Source organism: Phragmites australis, chromosome 2 (assembly GCF_958298935.1).
Source record: "Phragmites australis chromosome 2, lpPhrAust1.1, whole genome shotgun sequence".
Classification (NCBI taxonomy): domain Eukaryota; kingdom Viridiplantae; phylum Streptophyta; class Magnoliopsida; order Poales; family Poaceae; genus Phragmites; species Phragmites australis.
The window spans coordinates 7,942,638-7,948,637 of NC_084922.1; positions in this window are offsets into that span (position 1 = coordinate 7,942,638).

Genomic DNA, 6,000 nt, shown 5'->3' on the forward strand with positions numbered 1-6,000 from the left:
CCCATCCAGCGTCATCCGGCGCACCTCGGGATAACATCGCGAGACCCAAGGCACCCCGCCTGCCGCCCTATTGCGTCAGACTCGCTCTGACCGAGCGGGCACGCCGGGCTGTTCAATGGCTGCCCGGTGGGCCCTCTCCGCGGTGTCCGTTGCAGAACGACATGATGACGAACAAGACCGGACGGGGGCGCGTTTTCAACCCTCCCCGTCACTTCGCGCAGCAAGACTATGATGGTTGCTTTCCATTTATGGCGCCTTGGAACTCGCGCCCTCCCTTTCTGGGCACGCTACCGCCCCGGCGGGTATTTAAGCCGGGGCGGGCTCCCCGGAGAAGGGACGATTGATGTGATTTTCAGAGGAAGAAGACAGCAGCAAAGACAAGCACAGAAGCTCAGATCATCGAAGAACAAGAAGTCTGAAGCTCTAGGCTAGACAAATATTCTTGTAACCAGCAACATCTCTGAGAGACATTCTCAGAGCATTTATAGCATACACACAGGAGTAGGGTGTTACGCTCAGTGCAACCTGAACCTGTCTAAAAACATCCTGAGCATTTACTGCATTCTGCACCCGATCATTCCATTCCACCTGCATTGCATTTACACCCATTTATTTCACCCGCAAAACAGATTTAGAATCATCCCCCCGGCCGAATCTCAAAGGGGGTCCCTCCGGATCCCTACTTGAGGAGTTCACCCTTCGACAGCTGGCGCGCCAGGTAGGGGGGTTGCATCCCTGAATTTGTTTTGTTTTCCTGCAGAAAAAAGGGCAGGTGGACATCGTCTCCGACGCACTGGCTCCAGCTCTAGTGAAGAAATGGAGCCCCTCGCACAGGAGGCCCCAGTCGCTGCTGCTCCTCAGAAGTGGTCGGACTCCCCGATCACGTTCAGCCTGGCCGACCATCCCGCGAGTACTGTAGGCGTGGGGCGACTACCCCTGGTAGTGTCCCCCACCATCTACAATGTAAAGGTCAGTAGAGTGCTGATTGACGGGGGTGCAGGCCTGAACCTCCTCTCTCGGGAGGCCTTCGAGAAGCTGCAGGTGCCTTCCAGGCGGCTAAAGCCGTCACTCCCCTTCTATGGGGTAACATCCGGGCACACCCTGCCCCTTGGGCGGGTCGAGTTGCCCGTGACATTCGGGAGCCGGGACAACTTCCGGACGGAAAACGTCATCTTTGATATCGCGGAAGTCCCCCTCCCCTACAACGCTATCCTCAGGCGCCCGGCACTCGCTCGGTTCATGGTGGTCACGCACTATGTATACCTCACAGTTAAGATGCCGGGCCCAGCAGGCCCCATCTCCGTGCCCACCGAGACCGGCAGTGCCGTCTCCTGCGTCGAGCAGCTATACTCGGCCTTGGTCTCTGCTCGCGTCGAGGTCAAAGGATACCCAAGGGGCTCGGGACCCTCTTCATCCAAACCCCGACTCGCTGCCGACGCCTCCATTCCTACGAAGGAGGTCGTGGTGGGCGAAGACGCTTCCCAGGTCGTCCGAATCGGCGGTAACCTGGACGACAAATAGGAAAGCGCGCTCGTCGCCTTCCTCCGGGCTAACGTCGACGTGTTTGCATGGCAGCCGTCCGATATGCCCGGGATCCCTAGGGAGGTGATCGAGCACCACCTTGTTGTGCGCCCGGACGCACGACCGGTGAGACAGAAAGTTCAGCGGCAGGCACCCGAGCGCCAGGAGTTCATCCGGGAGCAAGTAAGTAAGCTTCTTGACGCCGGCTTCATCCGAGAAGTCCTCCATCCCAAGTGGCTGGCAAACCCAGTCATCGTCCTGAAGGCCAACGGCAAGTTCCGCATGTGCATCGACTACACCGACTTAAACAAGGCTTGCCCAAAAAATCCTTTTCCTTTACCCCGCATAGATCAAATTGTAGATGCAACCACGGGGTGCGATCTTTTATGTTTTTTAGATGCAAACTCTGGTTATCACCAAATTCGCATGGCCGTAGAGGACGAAGAAAAAACTTCCTTTACCATTCCGGTGGGGACTTATTGTTATGTGTCAATGCCATTTGGTTTGCGCAACACTAGGTCGTCTTTCCAGCGCGCCGTGCGCATTACCCTTGATTCGCAGGTTGGCCGCAACGTCGAAGCCTACATCGACGATCTCGTGGTCAAATCCCGAGACCGCGCCACCTTGCTGGAAGATCTGGCCAAGACTTTCAACAATCTCCGCACTACCCGTTTGAAGCTCAACCCCAAGAAGTGTGTCTTCGGGGTGCCCGCGGGCAAGCTCCTCGGTTTCTTGGTCTCTAGCTGAGGAATCGAGGCCAACCAAGAGAAGATCCGGGCCATCGAGCAGATGCGACCCCCGGCTCAACTCAAGGAAGTTCAACGCCTCGCTGGCTGCATGGCGGCCCTGGGGCGCTTTGTCTCTGAGCTCGGGGAGCGAGGACTCCCCCTCTTCAAACTCTTGAAGAAGACCGGTCACTTCGACAGGACGCCGGAGGCCGAGCGGGCCTTCCACGATTTGAAGAAGTATCTCACCTCGCCGCCCGTATTGGTAGTCCCCTTCGAGGGTGAGCCTTTACTGCTCTACGTCTCGGCCACACCTCAGGTCGTGAGCATGGTACTGGTGGTGGAGCGTGATGAGGGCTCGGGGCAAGGTGCTGGGTCCCAGCTCTCGGCCGTCCCCGAGCAGTCTACAGTTCTCACGGCTCCTCCCGACCAGGGAGTCGAGCCTGAGCACCTGGCTCCTCCCGACCAGGGAGTCGAGCCCGAGCACTCGGCCAGCCCCGACCACGCCACTGAGCTCGGGGGCTGTGACAAGCCCTCGGGTGAAGCCACAGTCCGGGCCCGCCGTGTACAGCGACCAATGTACTTCGTCAGTGAAGTCCTCCGAGATGCCAAGACAAGGTACCCCCAAACCCAGAAGCAGCTCTATGCCATGCTCGTTGCTTCCCGGAAGCTGCGCCACTACTTACAGGCGCATAAGGTCTCGGTGGTTACTACGTATCCACTGGGGCCGATCCTCCGGAATCGAGAAAGCACTGGACGCATCGTCAAGTGGGCGGTGAAGCTGGCGGAGTTCGATCTGCACTTCGTCAGCCGTCAGGCAATCAAAAGCCAGGCACTCTCTGACTTCGTGGCGGAGTGGACGCCCGTCCCCGAGATCGACCATGAAGAAATTTCCGCATATCCCGGGCACGACGCGCTCGGGTACTGGGTTATGCACTTCGACGGATCCCTCACGTTGAAAGGCACGGGGGCTGGAGTGGTTCTCACCTCCCCAACGGGTGAGGAACTCCGGTACATCGTGCAGCTGCATTTCTGAGCAACCAACAACATGGCGGAGTATGAGAGCCTCATCGCTAGCCTCCGAGCCGCGGTGGGCCTTGGGATTCGTCGCCTGCTGGTCAAAGAAGACTCCCAGCAGGTTGTCAACCAAGTGTCCAAGGAATACCAGTGCACGGATCCTCAGATGGCGGCGTACGTGGCGGAAGTCAGGAGGCTGGAAAGGCACTTCGACGGCCTAGAGCTGCGGTACATATCTCGCCGCGATAACGCTCTGGCCGATGACCTCTCTCGCCTGGCCTCTTCCCGTGCGCATGTCCCTGCCGGAGCCTTTGAAGAAAGGCTCACACGGCCTTCCGTCATGCCTGCCGACCAGGATGAAGGGGAACCCTCGAGCCTAGTTGAGGGAACCCAGGCGGCGCCCTCAGTGGGGAACCCATCAGGGTGCCGCCTCCTGGTGAGTGCGCTGCGCTTGCCGGCGGTTCTCAAAATGCCTCATGGATCAACGAGATCCGAGGGTACTTGAAAGAAAATATTCTCCATGGGGATGATGCCTCTGCCGAGAGGATTGCACGGCAGTCCAAACGCTATGCCATAGTAGACGGGGGTCTCTACCGGCGCGGCACGGACGATGTCCTCTTGAAATGCATCACCCGGGCAAAAGGCGGTGAGCTTCTCACTGAGATCCACGAGGGCGAGTGCGGTGGCCATGCATCATTCCGCACGCTGGTCGGGAAGGCCTTCTGGCAAGGTTTCTACTGACCTACAGCTCTCCAGGACGCTTCCGAGTTGATTCGGCGCTGCAAGGCGTGCCAGTTCCACGCAAAGCAGATTCACCAGCCAGCTCAAACTCTTCATACCATCCCCCTGTCATGGCCCTTCGCGGTCTGGGGGTTGGACATCCTGGGTCTATTCCCCCGAGCAATCGAGGGCTATGAGTACCTCTACGTCGCCATCGATAAATTCACCAAGTTCCTGTCATCAAGGTTACCAAGAACGCGGCGCTTCAGTTCATCCGCGGTATCACAAGTCGCTTCGGCGTCCCGAATAGAATCATCACCGACAATGGCACTCAGTTCACAAGTGCCCTGTTCGGGGACTACTGCGAGGACCTCGGCATCAAGCTCTGCTTTGCCTCTGTCGCTCATCCTAGGAGCAATGGGCAGGTCGAGCACGCAAATGCTGAGATACTGAAGGGGCTCAAAATCCAGACCTACGACGTGCTCGCAAAGCACAGGAAAGGGTGGATCGACGAGCTACCTGTTGTGCTATGGGCCAATCGGACCACGCCAAGTCTTCAAATGAAAAACTTCAGTCCAGACACCTATCTATGAACCCCCTCTTGGCTCCCCTCGGGTGCATGCCTACTCCGAAGGCGAACAGGAACAACGAAGGTGCGACGACGTCGACTACTTGGAGGAGCGCCGACGACGTGTCGCCGTCCGAGCAGCCAGATACCAGCAAGGCCTGCAGCGCTATCATCAACGTCACATCCGGGCCCGGTCACTCGAGGTTGGGGATCTAGTTCTCTGACACGTTCAATCGCGCGAAGGAGGAATAAACTGTCCTCTATGTGGGAAGGTCCCTTTACCGTGATCGGTGTCCCGCGACAAGGCTCGTTCCGGCTGGCTACAGAGGATGGGCAGCCGCTCCAAAATGCGTGGAACATCGAGCATCTGTGCAAGTTCTATCCTTAGGTGGACATGTTTGTGCTCGGGCCAACCAGGCCGGGGGTCCCCTCCCGCCCAAGTTGGCCGGGTACTACCACCAACCATGTAAGTCACCCAATCTTGTACAAAATTGTCAATATACACTTTTATTTAAATTTTTGTTTCAAATTTTCTCTTCTGGATTCCATATGTTTAATCTGTCTGGTGAGATGCTCGATTGTGCGAGAAAAACACGCTCTCTCATTTTTCCCGTTGATAAAAGAATCCCGATCGGTATGCGCGCGGGCAGTTGCCGCTGACCTAAGTCTGTTGTGGTAGGCTGTGGTGTCCGGTGCCATGGCAGTACCCCGGGCATCACCGAGCCTCTGGGGTTCTCGGGTAATCCTACCGCTTGAGCAAAGAGTGGTCGCATTTTCGCCCGCACGTGTCTCCGGTCTGCTTGTTTGAGTGGTCGCTAGGTGAAAAAGTGTTCACTGGTCGTGGCGTGCTCCGTGCTGGATCGACCTATCTCCCGAGCAAAGAAGTTCGTGCCTTTGTCTCTTGACTTAGCCGCTGCGGACTCGCGAGGGCTTGGGGGCTGAACACGCAGATTGGTCTCACTACTCGGATGATGAGTGGTCGGGGCGACTTTGCTCTCGGGGAGTATGAAAGTGCATCTAGCCCCTATGTGTGATTTTGGTAATTAATGACAATACCTATGGACTAACAATGGTGTTGAGTTTGTTAGTAGGTTGTTCCATAGGTGATGCATGGATGAGAGATATGCATGAGCTCTAAATAAATGGGGAGATTGAAAATACATCAAGATGAATGAGCTCTAGGTGATGCTCGTAAATGCCATGAGTTCAAATAATTGCATCAAAAGTCATTAAGACTTTAGTGATGCTCATAAGAATAAGAAGCTCAATAAGATTAGCAATAATCTTGAAGGCTAAGTTGGTTGTGAAGATCAAGTAACTAAAGGTATGATTTGTTAATAGAGTTTTATGGACTAACCCGTGTGCTATGTGTTTAAGAATGAGTGGGGTTATGTTCTATATGAAGATTGACAATATGCATGAAGGCTAATAAGTTACTTATGGAGATCA